Genomic DNA, 23,241 nt, shown 5'->3' on the forward strand with positions numbered 1-23,241 from the left:
CAATCAAAAGACATATGGAGACTGAATGGATAAGAAAACAAGAACCTTCATATGCTATCTAAAAGAGACTTGCTTCAGGTTGAAAGACACACACAGACTGAAAGTAAAGGGATGGAAAACTATATCTGATTCAAATAGAAATGAAAAAACAAACCCACTGGGGTAGCAAAATACTTATATCTGACAAAATAGACTCTAAAATAAAGGCTGCATAACAAGAGATAAGAAGGACCCAGCAGCTCCACTTCTGGGTATTTATCTGAAGAAACCCTAAACACTAAATCGAAAAGACATGTGCATCCACACCTCCCTGCAGCATGACTCACAACAGGTGAGATAGGGAAGCAGCCCCAGTGTCCATCACAGAGGAATGGATAAAGAAGATGTAGCACACGAATGGAATGTTAGTCATAATAAGGATGAAATCTTGCCATTTGCAACAACATTATGCTAAGAGAAATGAGTCAGATAGAGAAAGGCAGATGCCATATGATTTCACTTATATGTGAAATCTAACAAACTAATGGTTGCCAGAGGGGAGGGGGTAAGGGAATGGGTGACAAAGAGGAAGGGATTGAGAAGTACGAATTGCCAGCTATAAAGACAATCCTGGATGTAAAGTACAGCCTAGGGAATATAGTCAATATTGTCGTAATAACTATGGATGGTGTCAGATGGGTATCAGACTTATCAGGCTGATCACTTCCTGAGTTACAGAAATGTCTCATCACTGTGCTGTACACCTGAAACTAATATGATATTGTATGTCACACAGCTCGAGCTCCATGCGTGAGCCACCAGGGAGAGGGGGACACTGTGTGACGATGCTGCCCCAGCATCCAGCCTCCCACACTCCAGAAGGCATTTCACCAACTGCCTGGTATGGAAAGCCACGTTTGTGTCCCTTGGGGTGGGGAGCGGATGGTTAGGAAGATGGAGAGGGGACAGTTGGGGGGAGACTCCTGTCTGGGGGGCCCGGTGATGGGGGGCCACATCCCCTTCTCAGGAGGACTCTTGCCGGGTGTGAGAAAGGGCTGGTGGGCAGAGTCTCGGTGCGGAAGGTGGAGGGTTGATGTTCCTGCGTCAGCTTGGTCTGTGAAAAATGAGCCGGTGCCAGGCGCAAGCCCTGCCAAGCAGATTCATACACTTCAAAGGTTTTTATTTTTTCAATCGGGAGAGACATGAAATTCCAGACTCTAGGCTCGCTCTTTCAGTTCCAAACTGTCAAACTGCTGATGTTGCAGTCTTCCTACGAATTAGTTTGAGAAAGGAGCAAATGCATGGAAAGGGGAAACTATTTTACCCAAATGGGCTCCCTGACTTTGCAGAGCGTATCATTAAGCAGAGCTGTGTTGGGACAAGAAGCATTTTGCATTCCTAAGGGGTGACACTCTGACTCTGGGTCTCAGGGCTGGCCGACCTCTGGGGAAACGCAGGGGAGAGGAATTCAAACCCCCAGAGAATCTGGAGTTCCGTGTGGGAGGAGGGAAGGCACACTTCTTAAGTGCGTGCCTTCGTTAGCCGTAAGTCTTTTGATTGGAGCAGTTAACCATTTGCATTTAAAGTGATTGTTGATAGGCCTACAGTTACTGCCATTTTACTATTCCTATTTTTTGAATTTTTCTTCTCCTTAAAGAAGCCCCTTTACCATCTCTGGAAACACTGGTTTGATGGTGACAGCGCCTTTAGCTTTTTCTTGTCTGGGACCTATTACTTTCCTGACTCGGCCGGAGAAGCCCCTGCCTCCGGGCTCAGGGCTGGAGGAGCTGGCCTGGGTCTGGAGCCCCGCTCACCCCAGTCTTAGGCAGCCAGTGCAGGAAACAAACTCAAAACTCTCCCACCATTCAACACCCCATTCACGGCACGTGGGCACCTAAGTGTGAAAGTCATTCCCTCCCGAGCATGAAATGGGTACCTCTGGTGTAACACTCAGAGGCCGGGAACTGAGGGGAAGTCAGATGTGTGAACACCTCTGAGTCCCTGGCTCTCTGGGCTCTGGGGGAGGGCGCTCCAGGCAGAGCACAAGGCCCCAGGGGTGACCTGCCTCAGGTAACCCCACATGAAGTCCTTTATGTTAGGATGGTCCTTGGCATGTAGGCCTATTTGTGGTTTGATTTCCAAGTTCCTTTATTGGAAAAGAAAAGAAGGGGAAGGGGGTAGGGGGAAAGGGAAAGGAGGTAGGGAGAAGGGGGAAGGGGGAAAGGGAGAGGGGGAAGGGGAGGGAAGGAGGAAGGGAGAAAAAAGGAAAGGAAAGGAAAGACTACAGTGACCCACAATGGCTGCAGCGGCAACTTGAAATCCAGTCAGCAGCCACTGAGTCACTTCCTGGGTCACCGGCTGCGGGTCTAACATTGTCCTGGGCCCCAAGGACACCAAAAGGAACAACAACAACCGCCTAGAGAAATAAGACACAGCCAGCCCCAGGGCACCTGCCCTCTGGTGAAGAGGGAAGAGGTGCCCTGAGAACACAAGTGAGGCAGCGTGGTGGGGGGGGGGGGGGGTGGGGGAGGAGCTGGGACTCTAGCAGCAGGCTGGGGGACAGGGTGCCAGGTGGGGTCAGCGGAGGTGAAGCTTGAAATGCCTCCTGGGGAAAGTGTAGAGCGAGCCCTGCGTAAAAAGAAGGAGATTCAGACGTGGGCCAGCTGGTGCAGGGCCGCGGCAGGTCCCAGGACAGCTGGGCCAGGCCGGGCGCGGGTTCTGGGAGTGGGGTGCAGGTGTGGGGATTGGGGTGAAGACGCAGGGAGTGGGGTGCAGGTCAGGAGTGGCTAAAGGTCTGTTACCTCTTCCACACGAAGAGCATGACCTCGCGTGCAGTGTTATCTCATCAATTCCAAACTCCTGGGAAAGTCCTGTCTGCAGCCAGGAGCTGCTCCTCGCCTGTCCGGGCTCCTTTCCTTTCCGCGAGGTCTCGGGTCAGCCTGAGGGAGCGGGGAGAGGGTTCAAAGGAGAGAAGCCTGTGGGTGACGTGAACATTCTGACAGGCCTCGAGGGATGTGCTGACTTCTGGTCCAAGGAAAGGGAATTCTGATCTCTCCTTGTCTGTCTCAAGTGATGGTGGTATTTTCAGTTATGACACGCGGTGACCCCCAGAATTCCCTTTCCACTGCGGGAAGGCTCGTCTTTGAAGTGATCCAGAGCAAACTCCTCCTCTGCTTATGAGAAAACTAAAATCCCGGGACACAGGGCCACATGCCAGGGCCACTGACCTGCTGGAGGAGAGAGGCCCGACCCTCCTCCCTGCTTCCAGATTCATCTCTTATCTCTCCGACAGCTTCTCCAACCCGCTGTCTCCTGATGCTTCACAAACGTATTCCCTCCAGGCAGACACTACTCAGATTACTTAGGCATCAGCGACATGAAAGGTGGGGTCCATCCTGCAATCACTTCAGGATGCTAATGTTTGGCTTCAGAAACCCAGGGCGCGGGGACAGTTATACGTTCATTTTGCAAAAGTTAATTGAGGAAAAAAAAAGTGGTTAGAATGAAGTGTTCTCATTTTAAGAGGAGAAAGCGAGAGCCACTGGCAGAAGGGCAGCTATTTCTTTACTCACACTCGTTTTTATTTGAGGACTTTCCAAGCACACAGCAAGAGAGAGAGAGCAGTGTAATGGCCCCAAGCACCCTTCATTCACCTCCAGCGTTTTGCCAATCCTCACGTCAGAGAGCTTTTAAAATGCAACTTAACCCACAAAAATTGTATTTACATCCAGCTTTTCGTGACCAAATCTACGTAAGAAAGAAGTTTTAACTCCTTTTCTGATCTGAATGGACGGGGAAGATTGTACTTCTCAGTGGGTTCCTCGTTGACTTAGTTCTCAAAGGGCCTCTGAGCACACGGTCCAGGCCCCGGGTGGACAGAGCTCCTGGCCAGCCTCCATCCCCCGCTGACCTGAGGCCTGGACCTGGGGCCGAGCAGCCTGGGGCCATGCAGCCGGGGGAAAGCCTGCAGCCAGGAATCGGGAGTTCTCACCTTGGCGTGCTGAGCCACCTGTGGGACTTCTCCTGGGCATCAGTGTCACAGGCCCGGGGTCTCCCTAGTGACTCTAGCTCCTCCATCCCCAGAATGGACCTGGCTGACACATACCCGGGAGCCCGCACAGGCGTTTATCCGGCACTCTGAACGCGCCACTGCGCTGTATGGCACTGCGCGCGTTTCCAAATGCCCGACACTAGCTCCACTTTCTTACTCACGGGCCTCTTCGTCTGTTCTGTTCTGTGTAGTGTCCATCTCCTCCCACTAGAACGTAGAATCCTTGGACAGAGAGTGGCTTTGTCACCAGGAACCTCCGCGAAAGACCATCACACCTGGCTCGGCTTGCTGCCCGGTGAGTCCGAGGGGGTCACGCTTAGGGAGACATCAGGCTCAGCAGCTGCAGGTGCTGTGTTAGCAGGCTCGCGACTGGTGAGCCCCCTGCTCTCCAGACCTTTCTCCAAAGCCCAGCAGGGAGGAGGCCCAGCACGCAGCTCACTCTCTTTCCAATTGACGGTCTTCCTGGGCTTTCGCTGAACTGCTGAACCACACTGTACCCCACAGGAGATGGGCTCACCTGGGTCTCACGGAGTTCCAGCAGCATGTATTCAGGTGGGCCTTTGCCATTTAAGGTCGATAATGACTGCACCGTCCACAGGAAACCCAGTGCACACGGAGGGTGCCCACAGCGGGCTGTATTGCTCAGAGGTGGCTGGACCAATATCCGTGCCCCCCCCCCCCCCCAAGCTCTCACAGTGCAGTGAGAGGTGGAGTCCCTGCGCCCTACCCTTGAACCAAGGCCTCTGTGACCCCTTGGCCAGTAGGACACGGCAGAAGTGACTGCACGCCTGTCAAGGTCACAGAAGGCGTACAGGTCTGCCTGGCTCTCTCTGTGTCCCAAGATGGCCACTCTTAGAAGCCAATCAGCACGTTGTCAGGAGCCCAGGCCACACAGAGATGTCACATGTGGGTGTCTGGCCCCCAGCCCCAGCTCAGCCCCCAGCTAAGAGCCAGCATCAGCTACCAGAAATGACAGTGATGGGCCTTCATATGACTTCAACCCCCAGCCTGTGAATCTCCCCTCTGAGGCCCCGGAGGTCACGTGGCAGAGACAGGCCAGCCCTGCCGTGTCATAACTGAAATCCTGACCCACAGAAACTGTGAGAAATGATAAAGGAGGATTGTTGTCTCGGCCACTAAGTTCTGGAGTCATTTGTTATGCAGCAACAGTTAACTAATACACAGACTTCTAGAGACCACTGTTTTCACTCCCAGCGTATATGAATCTCAATATAAGAAGTAATGGGGACTAGGGTTGGCCATCCAATTAGAAGAAGGGCCTAGGAGCTATGCTCTCATCCCAAGCTCACTATTTCACTTGGGGTGACTGGAGGTAGGACATGATGGAGATACTTCTCCTTGGCGTCACTGCGCCTGTGCAAACATGTCTGCAATTGGATCATCCTGTAGGTGTATTTACTAGCCCTTCCATAACTTGGTGAAGACGATCTAAAGCTCTTTAGATTTACCTATAATAATAAGCTACTGCCTTGAGAACGGCATATTCTTGGGTCTGTAATATTATTGGGGTTCCCAATGAATAGAAGTGGACCTACCCCACCACTATTCCCAACCCCCACACTGAACTTCCCACTGAATGCTAGGAATGGCGCCAACTCCAGTTCAGAAGGCTACACTTTTTGAGCCACTGGCTACGAAAAGTCAAGCCATGCGTTTTTGGAGCCCAGCACTATCGTGGCCTCCAGTGTTGTGTGTGGGTGTTATGCATCTGGAATAAAACCAGGGGAGCATGAGTGACATCATAATAGTCAAGAAGCCCAGAGAAGAAATGGCTTCCAAAAAGTATGTATGTTCCTTAGACACCTGCAAGTCTCAATGCTGGCTGAGTAGCGGTGGGGGCACAGGGCCCGGTGCAGACCAATCGGCAAGGTTACCTGTGTCTGCAAAGCAATGGCCGTCCGCGTGCTGGCCTAGCACCGTCCAGCAGGGGCCCGGAAAGCTTGCCCCCTGCAGACTTCTCTTAGGAGCATAGTTTTCAAAGGAGTTGAACTGTGTAGGAAAAAGGACTAGAAACCAAACAGCTTTGGAGAAGGGCAGAATATAATCAAGCTCTCCCCTGAGGACCTGCCTCCTCCACAGCTCACAGTTCCCTCGCCATCGCCCTGAAGGGTGTTATCTCGGCTTCACCTCTGAGTGAACTGAGCTTAAAAAATAAAAAGCCTGGGCTTGCCAGGGTCACTGATGTGGGGGTAGGGGAGAATGCGAAATTCAGGGCTACACCCTTTCTAGGGAATGTTTGAAAACTGGCCATTGTTCCTGGAAATCTGCGCTCTAAGTTTGAGAAGAAAAAGAAAACGTTAGAGCTCTAACAAGGGGAAGGGGTAAGTTTAGGGTTGGAGGAGCCTGTTGTTTACTGAGTGACTGACTGTCCGGCTCCCTCTCTCAGGCCCCATCCTCATTCTCGGCATCAAATACTGTTGACAAATCCGTGGATGAGCTGGGAATGACTTTTTCTACTTATTAGGTCAGTGTCAGTATGACAGACTTGGCCAGTTCAACTGTGCCCTGCCTCAGAAGTGGCACTGCATGAAGAAAAATTACTGCTAATAAAAATATAAATGAAAAACCAAAATCATATACTAAAATTAAAAATGAAAACGACAGAACCGTAGTGATCTCTGTATGATGTAGAGTTGGTTGCAGAAATAACTAGGAAGAAAACTGACAAGCAGAGGGCTTGCGTTCCCTTGTCATTCATCTGTCTTGGGGTTCCAGCCTCTGAAAGGTAGGATGTTTGTTTGTTTGATGCAAAATGGATCCAGAAACCAATATCAAATGTCACATGGATTTTAGTATCTTGGGCAGATGGAAAATCAAGAATGCTCCATGAAGTATAGAAGGTGATTCTAAATAAACCCTAGAACTATAGTCAGTCTCTTTGTAGTGTTGATACTATATGTAGGGTAGGAAAATTATTCCCCCCCCCCCGGCCCCCGCATATTGCAGACTAAGCAATCTAACCAGAAGGACTCAGGTGACTTGGAGATTTGGCCTAAGGTCGTGTAACTTCCAAACGATACCTGGGCCAAACCATTTGGCCCTGGGCCTACGCGCTTCCTACTGTCCCACATGGAGGGGTCCCAGGGATGGGGAGGTTCCCCGACTTCCCTTCCCTCCCCACACTGCACTTTGCACAGTGGTGTGGCTTGGTAGGTGCAAATAAGCATAAGCCCCAATCCCACCATTTATTAGCTGATGACTTCGACCAAATTAGTTAACCTTTCTGAGTCACATCTGGCCATTTAAAAAACCTGCATATGAATTCTTACTTTGCAGGGCTGTTGTGAGATTTAATAAGACAAGAGACACATAAAGTGTCTTGAGTAGTCTTTGGCACATAATAATTGCTCAATTAATGCAATTTTAAGGTAGCAAACTACATAAAATAACTCTGAGGATAAACTTTTCTGTAAAAATTGTCATTCTTACATGTCAAATGATCAAAACTAGTGTGTGAAGCAGTCATCAGCATCACTCATAGGTATTTAGTAAACCTGTCCTCTGGGCTGTGTGTGTGTGTGTATGTGTGTGTGTGGGTGTATGTATGTGTGTGTGTGCACATGCCTGGGTGGGTATGGACTGTGTGGATGTGGGTGTGTGTGTATGTGTGTGTGTGTGTGTGCGCGCACATGCCGGGTGGGTATGGACTGTGTGGATGTGGGTGTGTGGATGTGGGTGTATGTATGTGTGTGTGTATGTGTGTATGTGTGTGTGTGTGTGTGTGAGCGCACATGCCGGGTGGATATGGACTGTGTGGATGTGGGTGTATGTGGGTATATGTATGTGGGTGTATGTGTGTGTGCGCACATGCCGGGTGGGTATGGACTGTGTGTGTGTATGTGTGTGTGTGTGCGCACATGCCGGGTGGGTATGGACTGTGTGGATGTGGGCAGTGTTTGCGGGAGGCCTAGGGCAGGTTCTAGGTAAATGTGACCCCTGGGCTAAGCTTTCAGGGAGTTTCCAACCTTGTTAAGGAGATAAAATCTGGACCTGAAAGTTACCAACAGCTGGGTAAGACGTTTTTAAGTGAATGGAAGAAAGAATGAGCCCCCGGGCCGAAACCGGTTTGGCTCAGTGGATAGAGCGTCGGCCTGGGGACTCAAGAGTCCCGGGTTCGATTCCGGTCAAGGGCATGTACCTTGGTTGCGGGCACATCCCCAGTAGGGGGTGTGCAGGAGGCAGCTGATCGATGTTTCTCTCTCATCGATGTTTCTAACTCTCTATCCTTCTCCCTTCCTCTCTGTAAAAAATCAATAAAATATATTTTTAAAAAAAAAAAAAAGAATGAGCCCCCGGGAGCCGAGAGAGGGGAGCTCTGCCTGGCTGAAGCCCCGGAGAGCTGAGCTGAGGAGGGGCTGTGCTCGCCTAGAAGGAAGAGGAAGATTCCACAGGCAGAGGGGCAGAGCCACAGTCACGCTGGTCCCAAAAAAGAGAGAAAGAGAGAAATCCTCTCTCCTCCTGAATTTGGCACTCGACCATCCACAAGTCAAGGAGGAATGAATGTCCCTGTCGGAGAGCATGGATGGGACAGGGGTGGGGGCCCTGCAGGCGGAGGCAGCAGGTTGGGACTCTGGGCCAGTGACCCATCTCTTGACGACTGGCAGGCACTTTGTAAAACACGGAGTCCTGGGCACCCTTAAACAGCCCCCCTTCTGCAAGCAGATAGCTGCACCGCAGGCAGGCCCGGCTCCAGGGCTAAGAGCTTAGCAGGAGAGCGTGGGATTTCCCAGGCTGCCCCCGCCTGGTCCTGGTCCGCTGCCACCCCGTGTGCATGGTGTCTGAGGGAGGCAGCAGAGGAGAGGTGCACACTTCTGCAATCTGGCTTCACGGCGGAAGCCACCTGTCGCCGCGTTGTAAATGGTATTTATTCTCTTTCAGCCCGCAATAATCCCTATTGTATCTTTTCAGTGTTCTAGAATTTGGAAATGTTATTACCATTTGAGCACAGCCAAATGACATTGATTCCACCTCTGGAAACACTATTCACCCACCCATCACATCCACCCACCCCGGCCCCACTGGCCCCACTCAGAGCGCAGCCCCGGGGGCTGTGGGCACGATTCCTCTGGGAGTTCCGGAGCTGGGAATGTGTCTGAAACAGACACGAGGTGTGATGGGTACTTTTATGTGTTGACTTGGCCGCTCTGTGGTGCCCGGTTGTTCGGTCAAACACTAGTCTAGATGCTGCCATGAAGGTCTTTTGTGGATGTGATCAACATGTCTGATTGGCTGGCTTTAAGTCAAGATTTCCCTCCACAGGTGGGCTTCATTTACTCAGCTGGCGGCGGATGGGGTCGAAACGGAGATTTCCTAAAATGAAGGAATTCACCGTAAAGACTACAACAGAAACCCTCTGCCCGAATTTCCAGCCTGCTGGTCTACCCTGCATAGGCTGGGCTTGGCAGCCCCATAATCATGTGTCCATTCCTTAACATTTTTTCCTCATATATATATGGCTCTCCTTCTGGTTCTGTTTCTCCAGAGAACCCTGACTTGTGGCTCCCTAAATAACCTCCAGCACCAAGGAAAAGGATAACTGGGAAGGTAAGAGGAGTCCAAGGTAGGGGAGGAGCGGCCGAGTCAGCTGAGAGACACGCAGGACACGCAGGCCTGGTGACGTCCGCGTGCACAGAGCAAGACAGCCTGGCCACTTCTACTAATGCTACACATTTGTGCTCTTTGTGAAAAGGCTCACCGATTTCCCATTTAAGTAAATACTCTCCGCTCAGGTATGACCACATGTCTGTGTATTGCAACGACCAGTATGAGGTCATGATAAAGCTTCTTAGCTCCCATAATGCTGCACTGGGTGCTCAGAAACAGCGTGCAAATAGGTCCCTTCCAAAATTCCTGCCGCTGATTCTTCCTCTGTGACAGAAACGAGGTTGCTAACCTGCCCCAGCTTTTCAGGCTGCCTCTCAATCTGAATCTAGTCTCCTAAATCCAACTCAGGGCCAACTTTCTCCCCCTTCCGCCAAGGCCCTATTGATGAATACGTGAAGTCCTGTCTTCATAGTTCTAACCAATGGCGCAGTTCTCATTTCTGTAGCATTAGCCAAAAGCAGCCTCTATCCGGGTCGGCCGTGAGGACGTGCACAGCCGGCCAGTTCTCTCATGTCTGAGACGTCTTCACTCCTGCCCTGCTTTCGGGGAGGCACAGCAGCTGGACATGTCCTAGTTAGTGCAGAACTTTGCAGCTGTGGAAAATCTCTGCTGCAGGCCCTGCAGCGTAGTTTAAGGCAGATGTCTGGACCTGGTGGTTAGCACAAAAATTCACTAGCGGCAGTAATTATTTTTTATTACTGAAATATACAGGAAGAAGATCCTGGCTTCCAAGTTGGAAAGTCCCCCAGTGAGTCAATCAGTAAACTTTCCACCTCTGATCCCCTCCGAGGCTGGAGCGGGAGCCTGTGGTTGGGGCCTGGGTGGAGGGCTCAGAGTCTCGCTGAGGTCAAGGCCCTGAGGCCCCGTGACTGGCGCTGGGAGTGGGGAGTGGAGCTGAGGTCACTGTTGGCCTCTGGCTCCTGCGTGTGAACCAGGGCTGACAGCGAGCCCTGCACACAGCCCGAGTGGGGATGGCTGTGCTATCTCATTTGTTGTTCTGGCCCCAACAAAACACCTTTTCATTGAGACACTCAGAGAGCTCCTTCACTTTGGAAATTTGAAACATCACAGAGACATTTATGGCTTGTCCTCTTAAAAAATTGAAAATGGCCGGGCCGGTGTGGCTCAGTGGTTGAGTGTCTACCTATGAATCAGGAGGTCATGGTTCAATTCCCGATTAGGGTTTGTGTCTGGATTGTAGGCTTGATCCTCAGTAGGGGGTGTTCAGGAAGCAGCTGATCAATAATTCTCTCTCAGCATTAATGTCTCTCTCTCTCTCTCCCTCTCCTTTCCTCTCTGAAATCAATAAAAATATTCTTTAAAAAGTTAAAATTTGCCAGGGTGTTTGCACTAAGCCGCCCTGGTTCAAGGACTCAAATGCATAAGCCATCGAGGTGAACAGGGGGGATACCAGGCTTGGCTCTGTTTTCCCTCCAATCTCAACATCAGTTTTTCAACAAGTGGCCAGGCTTTCATCACAGCTTGATGAGTACCTTTCGCTCCAAGTCACCACTGTGTAGCCTGTCACACACTGAGCTGTCCTTCACCAGGTGCTGTTGCTGCCTCCAGGCTCGCCTTGCCCCAGATGCCCAGGGGCATGGGGAGGAGTAGCAAAAGCAGTCTTGACATTTCCTTTTCTCTAGTTTCTAAAGTACTCTATCCGGGGCACAGTTTTGTCCAGATGACACTATATGGTTTAAGATTTCCTCACCTTGCAGGCAAGGTTCAGGGGGGAAATGGAGACAGATAAAGAACTTCAAGCAGAGTGAGGGTCACAGAGGCCAGCCAGAGAGTCTCAGGAGACACCTGGCTCACCCATGCAAAGACTTATAAACGTTAAAACCCGCCTTTCCCAGACTCCCACCTTCCAGAAAGCATCCTTTGGGCAGTTGTCCGTGGAAACAACCTACCAGGGAGGAGGTTTTCTCGCCAAAAGCTCCTGCCTTCCTGGGGCTTCCCAGGAAGAGACACCTCCTTCCAGCCTAACAAAGCTTGGCCCACCCAGGACAAATTCCAGGGTGAATCCATGGTGCTCCCCCTGATCCTGAGCAGCGTGCCCAAAGTCTGCTTAATGTCACAACACAAGCATTTGGAAATGACATTGACAGATCTACCTAACTAACCACTGGATGAGTGTGAGGCTGCCCAGGTGCTGCCCAGAGTAGCAATCTTCTGAAGGCATGGGAAGGGATGGGGGGGTGGGCGTAGAGAGAGAGAGAGAAAAGGAGAGAGAGAGAGACTTGCTCATACCTAACCTATGACCCACCAGCATCTTAACATTGCAGAAACCACAATGCTTTGGCTTTATTTGTAATGTGCAAACTTACAGAGAAGTCATGGGACATGCATGTTTCATAATAACATCTACCATTGACTGAGCATTATTATCTTCAAGATCTGTCTCGGGACCTTATAAACAAAATCTCACTGAAGCGTCACGTGGATTTGGAGAAGCCAATGCAATTATGATCAACATTCTGCAGATGTGGAAACTGCTTTCCGAGAGGCCAAGTCAATCTGCCCAGTCAGAGTCAGGACTGTAATCTGCGTGGGTCAGATTCCAAGCCTGAGTCTTAACCATCTCATACCTTTCATGACCTTTGTTGGTCACACTCTCTCACCTTAAGCACAGCCTCAGACTAACCCTAATCAGTCTCCGGGCCCAGGAAGGGGTCTGCCTTGGCCTAGTCACCAAATACTTCTCAGGGTCAGGTGCTCTAACACATCCTGCCTGAACTGAAGTCTTAGCCGATTTTAATAGAAAACAGTAATTTACTGGACACTAAAAAAACAAACGGCAATTGAACTGACCACAGAGAGCTGACATTTCCTTTCCTTTGTAATAGGGATGCAGACTTCCTTACATGCACTTGGCGGCATGAGCACATCTTTTTTATGGGATCTTTTTTATGAGTCCTTTAAACTGAACTCATTTAAAATGTTTAAATGCCATTAAACCTAATGTCATGGCATTAATTAGGTTTCAGCTTGAAATGTTGCTGGCTCATTAGGCTGTCCCTGGACAGTCCAGGTTTAACCACTGAAGCAAAGAAAATATTCAATAAAGAACTTCCCGGAAGGCTCATGTGTGACCCACAGTGGTTGAGTGACGGTTGTATGGTATTCCGGATGTCAATCATACTCTCACTCCTGCAGTTCAAGCAACTAAAATAAACATCTGTCTCCTCTTTGAGTCACACTTTCTTTAGTATCTGAAATGTAACAGCAATTTCATTCTATATCTGCACCTTAAACTCTCATTCTATTTCAATAATTTCTCATAAAGTCATTACTTTTATAATAGTCCAAGCTTCTCAGGTCTGGCCAACCTATGATCTAGTGTTAGGACTAAAGGAAATAGTCATCTCATCCTTGGAAACTATATCAATGGGAATGTAAGTTCCTACAATTCATGCTAAGATCTTCAAGAACTAGTAGCAACATCTAAGTGCAAAAGCCATAATTGGTACATCTAATATTTAGATAATTTTTCAAATCATAACATTTACATATCATCTATATTTGCATACAAAATGTTTTCGATTCAAAATTACTTCGAAATAATAGAGTTGACTTAAGATAATTATCTCTTAATTTTCCTCTTTATCACATGAATTTTAAATGAACACATAGAGGCACTTCTTTTTCTGGACAAATTGGAGTACCTGGTACAACCATAAATAATTATAAAGCTGAACAAGTAAACGAGGGCATTGTTTTTAGACCCTGAACAACGGGCACTGCAGGACTGGGATCCCCGAGAGAAGAAAAGTACATGACGTGAGCCCACATTCACCTGGCTCCCTGGCTGAGAACAATCTGACTTCAAGTCAGGAGATAACACTCAAACAGAGTAGTGCAGTCCTGCTGAGCTGAGAAAGCAGAATTTCAAATTCAGGACTCAGAAGAGAAGGTAGTTGCACTGGGAGTGGGGAGAGATAGACGCATGAAGGATTAGAAAACTTTGCAAAGCTTCTCTGTGGATCCTTGGTCAAGGACTGGCTGCACATTGTTCCAATAGGCCTGGCAGAAAACAGAATTCTAGCCCAGCCAGCATGAGAGCCCTCATTAACATCCCAGTTACTCAGCTGGGGCACTAGGAAGGTTAACTCCTAAGAACAACTCTAGAAATGAATGGCCACTTATGCTGTGCCACACAAAATATCCAGATTATTAACAAAAAATTTTAGAAATGTGAGAAGCAAAAAAATTTAACCCATAACCAAGGACAAAAACAGTAAATAGATACAGACCCTGAAATGACCCAGATGCTAGAATTAGTATACAAGAACTTTAAAACAGATACTAAAAATATGTTCAAAGTCTTAAAGGAAAGTATGGTCTTAATGAGCAAGCAGATAGGGAATCTCAATAGAGAAACTGAAGCTATAAAAAATGGAAATTTCAGAAATAAAAAGAATGAAAAACTTAATTGGATGATCAGATTAGATATGGCAGAATAAATGGTCATGAACTCAGAGATAATTTAACCATATAAAGTATCCAATCTAAAGAACAGAGAGAAATAAGATCAAAACAAATAGAGCCTCGGTGACCTATGGGGTATCTAGTGGACTAACATGAATGTAATAAAGTCTCAGAAAAAGAGAAGAATAAGAATGGGAGCAGAAAAACATATTTAAAGAAAATATGGTAGCCCAGCTGGCATGGCTCAGTGGTTGAGTGTCAACCTATCAACCAGGAGCTCACAGTTCGATTTCCAGTCATGGCACATGCTCAGGTTGCAGGCTCGATCCCCAGTAGAGGGCGTGCAGGAGGCAGCTGATCAATGATTTTCTCTCATCATTGATGTTTCTATCTCTCCCTTCCTCTCTGAAATCAATAAAAATATATATTTTTTTTAAATGAAGAAGAAGAAGAAGAAAAGAAGAAGAAGAAGAAGAAGAAGAAGAAGAAGCAGCAGCAGCCCAGAAGATGAAGGACTTCTTTTAAAGTCAGCTTCTGCTGGAACCCAGAGAGATGTGCCCAGCCACCCAGGCCATGCTCCCAACCATGTCACCCAATATGCAAAGGCCACTAGTGGGACCAAGATGGATCCAGACTATAGCATATGAAGCAGAGAGGACAATCAGCGCTAGCCCTGGGAAGCACCATGCCTAGGCTACTCTGCTCCGTCAATACCTCTGGCCTGGACTTGGCCATGGCCCCTTGCCGGCCCCCTGGTTCCATCTGTATCATGGACCCCACACCATTCTCTCAGTGCATTGAACTCAACTGTCCCCACTCGATTTTTTTCTTGACTCTTTGGACAGAAATAGTGCTTTTAATTAAATCATGCTCCTAACTCCTCATTCCCATGGACTCAGTCATGGCCTTGGCATTTGCCATTGTGGAGGAACTCAGTTGAAAGTGGGCCTGGACACATGCACAACAGAGCCCTGGAAGGAGCTCAGGTCCCACTCGCTCTGTCTGTGAGGTGCACACCAGTCTTCACGCTGCCCCGGCCAGCAGCTCGGAAAGATGCCCATGCTAGTTCAGCAAGTAGCTGATGAATCATGGCCCCAGCTCCCCAAGAGGCAGGTGCCAAACTGACCTAATCCCCAGGTGGGGGTGCTGGGGCTGATGGAGAAATCTTCCATATGCCTCTGTGCACATTTCTGTTTACGTTTCCAGCAGGTTTTTTTAACTATGAATCCCCATGGCTCCACGAAGTCTGCTAATATGATCACAACACATTTAAGGAAAGAAAAATGAAGGCAGAGAGAAAGCCAGCGAGTCCACAGAGCTGCCGAGGGGCAGAGGCAAGGGGACAGCAGGCCCCACACACCTGCCTAGTCAGGGCTTTGAACTCAACTTCCCTGAGTCAAGTTTTTTCATGGATCTTTGGAAGAGGATGCTTTTAATTAAATCACATTTATAAATCACGGGTCCCATGAACTAGTCAAGCCTTGAGAAGCCCACGCCCCTACCAAAGGGCTTCCAGGACAGCTCCAAGCCCTGAGCCGGGAGATAGTCAGGCTGATGGGGAGGGGTGATGCCATGGGTGTGACTTCTCTCTCTCTCTCTCTCTCTTTCAGTATTTAAAAAAATTTTTTTATTGATTTCAGAGAGTAAGGGGGGAGGGGACAGAGAGAGAGAGACATCACTGATGAGAGAGAATCATTGATTGGCTGGCTGCCTCCTGCATGCCCCCACTGGGGATGGAGCCCACAACCTGGGCATGTGCCCTGACTGGGAATTGAACCGTGACCTTCTAGTTCATAGGTCAACACTCAACCACTGAGCCACGCTGGCCGGGCATGACATGTCTCTTAATAAGAGGTCTGCTGGGAAAAGGCTCCTCAAACAGTCAGCTGGCGCTTTGGGTCTTTGATTCGTAGGAAGCTGGGCAGAAAGAAAGGGCGTGTGACTGAAAGGAAGGAGAGGCTATTTTTCAGGCAAAAGAGTGCACAATGTCACTCTGGCCTGGCTCATGATGCTGAGAAGTCCCTTAGGAAATAAGAATTAAGTGGTAAAATAAAGTCCAACACTTGCAATATGACCAGCAAGTCATTGGATGCTTTGGCTTATTCCAAAAATATTGAATGTAATAGTTCATTAATAGAAAATATTCTTAGTGTCTTCATCAGCTGGGAAACATAATTATACAAGGAACATCTGAGAATCATCGCTCAATGTAAGGAGACCAATACCTTTCAAGTGGCCCACATGTCTCCTCCTGATTGGCTGGCCTGGGAAAGCAAAATCCTGAAACTTGGGTTTCTTGTTGCTGCTTTTAAAAATGGTACACATCTGTATCTTTAAGCAATACACTGTTTAGTTTTCCTTATTTTTGAGCTTTATAAAAATGGTGATACCATACTGAATGCTAACCTTCTTCAACTTGTTTTTTACACTCAAATTTTTTCCAAGATTCATCCATTTGCTACAGTTTGTTCCTTCGTAACATTTTTATAATATAAACTAGAGGCCTGATGCATGAAATTCGTGCAAGGGGCTCAGCCCTCACAGCCGCAGCAGCTTGCCTCAGTCCTCGCAGCCCCGGCTTCGTCTGGAAGGTCATTCAGCTGTCCGGTCTAATTAGCATATTATGCTTTTACTATTATAGATGACATGGATTTTTATATTGATCTTAAATCCAATCATCTCACTAAAACACTTAAGTTTTGAGGTGTTTAACATAGATTGAACTATATCAACTGACCGTGATGACAGTTTTTTTTTTTCTTTCCTATCCTCATGACTTGTACTTTTATTTTCTCACTGCGAGAGCCAGGATTTTTATTATCATAGAAATGGTTATTGCCCTAACCGGTTTGGCTCAGTGGATAGAGCTCAGTCGGCCTGCGGACTGAAGGGTCCCAGATTTGATTTTGGTCAAGGGCATGTACCTTGGTTGCAGGCACATCCCCAGTAGAGGTGTGCAGGAGGCAGCTGATCGATGTTTCTCTCTCATCGAGGTTTCTAACTCCCTATCCCTCTCCCTTCCTCTCTGTAAAAAATCAATAAAATATATATTTTTTTAAAGAAATGGTTATTGTGGTATCTCCTTGTTCCTGAATTTAAAATTAATTCCTTTAACATTTCACCATTGTGACTGACATTGGCTCTCATTCTGCTAAACACCATCTATTAATCATTAGGGAAGTCCCCTCCCATTCCTACTTTACTATACAGGGGTGGACAAAAGTAAGTTTACAGTTGTGGGTATGAGAAACACAGTTTATTCTTATATTGTTATTTATTAATGATTGTGTTATTTAATTGTATTACAACTCTAAACCTACTTTTGCCAACCCCTGTATTATGGCAAAAGAATGCCATGTGACAAACTGTGTTCTACTTTTTTTCTATGATACTTAATCCCTACAGCAACTTCCTGTCAGATAGGAAGTATTGATCAAGTTTAAAGTTAATATCTTAACTCTCTCTAAATAATAATCAGGACCTAAAACACATTAACTCCAATCATTCTCCTCCCAAATTCTAGACTATTCTTCTTGTATTTCAGTTATCATTTTTCCTGCTGTGCTCACTTTCTTCCTGAATTACCTCTCTTGGTCATTCTTTTAGGGAAAGACTGTCACGTTCTGTTTTTTTTTGTGGAATTGTCCCATTTTTCTTTTTACTATGAAAATTTCCAAACATGGTGAAGTTGACAGAATTTTATGTTGAACACATGTGGACTCACCTTCTAGATTCTACCGTTAACATTTTATTAAACGTACTTGTTGTATCAAGATATATTGAGCTATTGGGCCCTTTATCCACCTATCAATCCATCTTGCTTTTTGATCCATTTCAAAGTAAACTGCACACATCTGTACTCTGCCCCAGTACTGCAGCACGCCCGTCATTTACGCCATCGGTTCCCGGTTAACAAAGAACGCTTAGGAGACCTCCTCGTTGTCAAGCCCTCTCATCTGATTACCAGAGCCTTCCAAGGACACGTTCCCACAGAGAGCCCGGCTCGGCAACTGCCCTCAGTGAAGAGCCGGGACCTACAGAGGAGACATGCGAGTCCCCACCCTGTCGTTCCCTCACTGCTTGAATTTCCGCTGAGGGGACCCAATGCTTTCATTAAAAGCATGCTTTGCAGTATGACATGTCCTCGGGGAGACATCGTTGCGTCCAGCTTCTTGTTATTCACACCTTTGGTTTTGATTAACTTTGTCTCCTTGTCAGTACGCTAAGCTGGACACTAAGGGAATGAGCATCCTGATACGACCCAGGGAAGAGAGAGAAGCACAAAGCGTGGTCCGTGTCTAGGGAAGCAAAGCCTGATGGGAGGCCCAGGAAGCCCCCACACGAGGGGTAATCACTGCCCCTTCCTGGTGCTATTCTTAGCACTGCATTTCCTCCTTCAATCCTCACAACTCCTGGTCATGGACTCCAGCGCTCCCTCTATCACGGATGAAGGACATGCATCCTGAGTGAGTCACTCACTCGGGATCTCGGCTTACAAGGGGCAGAGCAGAATGTAAGCTCCCGTCCTTGGAACTCCAAAGCCAAGGGCTCACCGCTTCACTCACCTGGGGGAGGGGTCTCACCCCAAGCACCGGAAACCACCTGGTTCACAGGTTGGCTGCAGCCAGGGCGTGGCTGTGGAGGTGATGCTTGGCTCATCTCTGAGTCCAGCGTCTCCTATCAGTTCACTGTAAAGCCTCTACTGCCCCCATTGTGTTGGACTTAAACCCATGTTAATCTGAGACTGAACTGGGCAGGGTTGGGGAGTATGGAAGGGGGGGCCCAGTTTTGCTTCAGGTCAGGAAAAATAGATTTTAGAATTCCATTCCAATAGCTAAAAAAACAACCACAAACCCTCCAGGGACCCCAGCACAGCAGAGCATGTGACATGAGGCTTGATTATTCTTTCCTGTTCAACAAACAGGGGCATCTAATTGCTCCAAAGTGAAGACTTGGGAAATTATAAACTGTGATGTTTGATAAAGGGACCAGCAGTTTTCTGAATGCTGGAACAAACAGTGCACAAGGGAAAGAGGCAAGAAGCCAAGAGAGATTAGGGAAAGATTTGTAATGCTCTGCTTAAGCCAAAGTAGACATACCCTGAGATGCTGGCTCTGAGGTTTTTGGGAGCTGGGGATGGAAGGAATGGCAGAAGCCACAAGCCACTGTTTTAAGGGCTCATCGAGGCTGGAGAAGCACTGCAAGCTCTAAAGGAGCTTTAAGAGAGAGGGAGCGATGACCCTGGAAATTGCCCTTGAGCTTCCATGTGTTGTTTAAGGGGCTGCAAACACCAGGGCATGGGCTGTCCCTTCGCCCCTGCCTCGCTGTCATCTCTCTGCCCTGTCTGAGTCTTGCTGCCTGGGCAACAGTAGATTCCAACAACAAAAGGAAAGACCATTTCCACTCTTACTCACTTTACTCTGTTCTCTGCATGCTGAGGGCCCTGCTTTCTCCATCTGTGGCAGGAGGGACATGCGGGGTCCCTGGAACGAGACACTGGCTCCTGGAATGCTATTCATTGTGTAACTGAAAAAAGTCAGAAAGGACAGAGACATAAGTTAATCCTCTGGGTCAAGTGTCTTAGACACTGAGAACATAATTACCATTTCAATGTTGATGCTGTACATATAAACACAGACATTTTCTTTTTTCTTTTTAAAAAATATTTTTTAATTACAGTTTGCATTCAATGTTATTTTGTATTAGTTTCAGGTGTACAGCATTGTGGTTAGACAATCATACACTCTACAATGTGTCCCCCCCACTTTGTACTGGGATATTTCCAGTACCCACCTGCCACCATACATAGTTATTACAATATTATTAACTAAGGGGGTGGCCATCTTTTGACAATGTGGGGGCAGCCATCTTGTGACAACATAGGGGCAACCATCTTGTGATGGTGTGAGGGTCAATTTGTATATTACCTCTTTATTATATAGGATTCCCTATGTTGTACTTTACATCACCATGACTATTTTGTAACTACCGATCTGTACTTCTTAATCCCTTTACCTTTTTTACCCAGCCACCAACCCCTGCCCCTCTAGCAACCATCAGTCTGTTCTCTGAATCTAGGAGTCTGTTTCTGTTTTGTTTGTTTATATTCCACATATAAGTGAAATCATATGGTACCTATCTTTATCCTGACTGGCTTATTTCACTTAGAATAATACCCTCAGGTCCACCCATGCTGTTGCAAACGGTATGATTTCATTCTTTTTTATGGCTCAGTAATATTCCATTGTATATGTGTTTTTATATCCACAGCTTTTTTTATCCACTTGTTTGTTGATGGGCACTTGGGGTGCCTCCATAGCTTGGCGATTGTAAATAATGCTGCAATGAACAACACATACATTTTCTCTAAATGGCCTTCTCTAAATGTGGCTCTTTAGCAAGCTTTAGTGTAAAAGTTGTTACATATAAAATTTCATACATTTCTTAGGATATTAAAATTCATTACATTTAATCTTGTAAGGGAAAAAAGTTGCAATCATTAAGCAAAGTTGAAACAATCATATAAATCCCACTAAACCAAAGGAGGGGGAAAGATGCATTTGCTTGGCTAACGCTTTGGATGGCTGCACGGCGCCGAGGCCACGGGAGCATCCCTGTACACAGCTTGGTGCGCGGGCGTGGCCGGTGCACCCGCAGGGAAGGGCAGGGTGCGTGTGGAAAGGCAGCGACATGCGAGGTGGAAGAGCGTTCCCATCTCAGGGCCTTGTAACCCACATTGGACTATGTCGGAAATCAATGTGTGCTCACGGAAGTGTTTTGAGCGAACGTGATGGAGTAGGCAGGCTCCAAGGTGGCCCAGTGATCCTCACTTCCCATGATACTTACACCATGGGTGATCCCCTCCATTGGCGTGTGGGCTGGGTGTGGTGAGTTACTGCTGATGAACAGAGCACAGCAGAAGTGATAGGATGTCATTTCTGAGATTAGGTCATTAAAAGACTGTGTCTTTCATCTTGGTACTGGGAGAAGTCAGCTGGCATGCCATGGAGAACCCCACCTGGCAAGGGACCAATGTCCTCAGCCCACAGCCATGTGAGTGAGCTGGGAGCCGACCTTCCCTTAAGCACGCCCTGAGATGGCGACAGCCCAGAGACCGGACCCAGAACCACCCAGCACACTGTCCCCAGATCCCCGACCCTCAGAAGCTGTGAGACAATGGATGCTTGTTGTCTTCTGAGGCTCCATTTTGGAGATAATTTATTGCACATCAACAGATAACAAATACAGATGGTCTATTTGTGTCCTGGCGCACTGTGGAGAATGGAAATGTGGAGATGGTGGCCTGGATTAGGCCTTTTAGGGATAGGCAGGAGGAAGGGCAAGCCGAGGATGAATGGTTTGCCTGTGATGGGGGAGGTGGGGGAGGAGGCAGAGGTGGTGCCCTGGTTTCTGGCCTGAGCATCCCAGTAGGCAGAGAACCACTCCCTGGCAGAGCAGCAGGAGTGGAGGAGCGAGGGGAACTCGGGCTGGGAGAGGCTGCTTTGGAGACACCTTTGGACACTCAGGTGGAGGCACCTCACAGCCGTCGGAGGTACAAGTCAGGAATTCGCGAGGGAGAATCAGGAGCTGGCACTATGACTTTTCAATCCGTGCCATTTAGGCAAGAAGGGACCAAGGGCAGGAGGGCAGGAGGGCAGGCTCCAGCGAGGCAGCGCCACAAAAGCTATTTACCTGCCTCAGTTGCCCAGTCTGAAAACCACAGATTTGTGGAGCCTGTAAATTAGCTTTCATGTATGGTACCTAGACTAGGGCCGGCATGTAGTAAATACTCAAGAACGGCTATTATTGACATCTTTGGAGAAGAGAGGGGAGTTTCCAATGGCAAGGTGGGCCAGAATTAACCATGAATGGGTTTGCAGTGTTTGGGCACAAATACAACATAGCTGTCCATCTGTCAACAGAAAGCTGCTGGGTCAAAAACATACACTTTATTATATAGGATTCCCTACGTTCTGTATGAAAGGACAATGTAAAGAAAGCGTGCTGCCCTAGCCGGTTTGGCTCAGTGGATAGAGCATCAGCCTGCAGACTGAAGGGTCCCAGGTTCAATTCCAGCTAAGGGCACATGCCTGGGTTTCGGGCTCAATCCCCAGTAGGGGGTGTGCGGGAGGCAGCCAATCAATGATTCTCTCTCATCACTGATGTTTCTACCTCTCTATCCCTCTCCCTTCCTCTCTGAAATCAACTAAAATATATATGTGTTTTAAAAAAAAAAGAAAGAAAGCGTGCTATGTGCTACAAGACACACCCAGGAGGAAAATAATCTCACGATCCTCTCTCTATCAGAACGAAAGGCTATTTCTTTAAGAGTTGTGGGTGAAGAGCAGGTGTTTGCTGCTTGTGAAATATTCATCATATCTAAGAAACACCTTCCCGGCAACATCTAGACAGTGTTCGACCGACACCTGGGCATGTGGCCCTGCCGGGCTGGCACGTGCACTTAACCTCCACCGCCAGGGAAGCCTTCCCAGAGGAGGCACTTGTTTATCTGGGGTGGTCGGCCTATTGCAGAGGGGATCCCCGGGAGCACAGCCGAGGGGGGAGCAAAGGCATTTAGGACATGTGTCCATGAGCAGGTGTCCCTGTGGGCAATGCGGAGACAGTCCTGCCACAGCCCCTCGGTGGCCTTTGGGCTGTGAATTCCAGCAAACACGGTGGCCTCATCCTGAGCCTGAGCCCGGAGACAGGCCTGGCCGGTATCGTGTTGAAGAGCCTGTCCTTGGACTCTATGAGTGGGGGCGATTAACCCCTGTGGTCCCACCCATCATGTAATCCAGTCTGGTGGCATCCCCAGGTGGTGGGTCCTCCACTAACAGTCCCCATCCAGCTGAAATGCCCGGCACGTCGGCTGAGCAGGTCTGGAGGGAGGCTCCCAGGCATAAAAGCAGACAGACTCAGGCAGGAGGTGGAAAAGTCAGCATTCTTGGGGCGCACCCAACACCCAAAAGTTGGCCATGAAGTCAGGACAAGGCGTTGGCATCATCTGCCAGCCACACCCCCTGTCCCATTTGCTGTGTGACCTTGGCAAACTAACCTACCTCTCTGTGTTTACTTTCCTTATCTGTAAATGGATTTAAACATTAATGAGATAATGCACTTAAAGTGCTTAGAATAAGCTTAAGCATTTCCTTTCTGCT

General features: G+C 48.1%; 1 long non-coding RNA gene across 1 annotated transcript in view; it reads right to left on the minus strand.

Annotated features, from left to right (window-relative positions):
• Positions 1 to 2,785: 2,785 nt before the first annotated feature.
• The window catches only part of LOC129150574 (uncharacterized), a 66,311-nt gene continuing 45,855 nt past the window's right edge, over positions 2,786 to 23,241 (minus strand). Inside the window, exons 3-4 of the long non-coding RNA XR_008557279.1 lie at positions 19,498 to 19,609; positions 2,786 to 2,918 (exon numbers count right to left, since the gene is read on the minus strand). This is a non-coding gene — a long non-coding RNA (uncharacterized LOC129150574). The remainder of the gene's footprint in view (positions 2,919 to 19,497; positions 19,610 to 23,241) is intronic.

Source organism: Eptesicus fuscus, chromosome 10, assembly GCF_027574615.1.
Source record: "Eptesicus fuscus isolate TK198812 chromosome 10, DD_ASM_mEF_20220401, whole genome shotgun sequence".
NCBI lineage: Eukaryota > Metazoa > Chordata > Mammalia > Chiroptera > Vespertilionidae > Eptesicus > Eptesicus fuscus.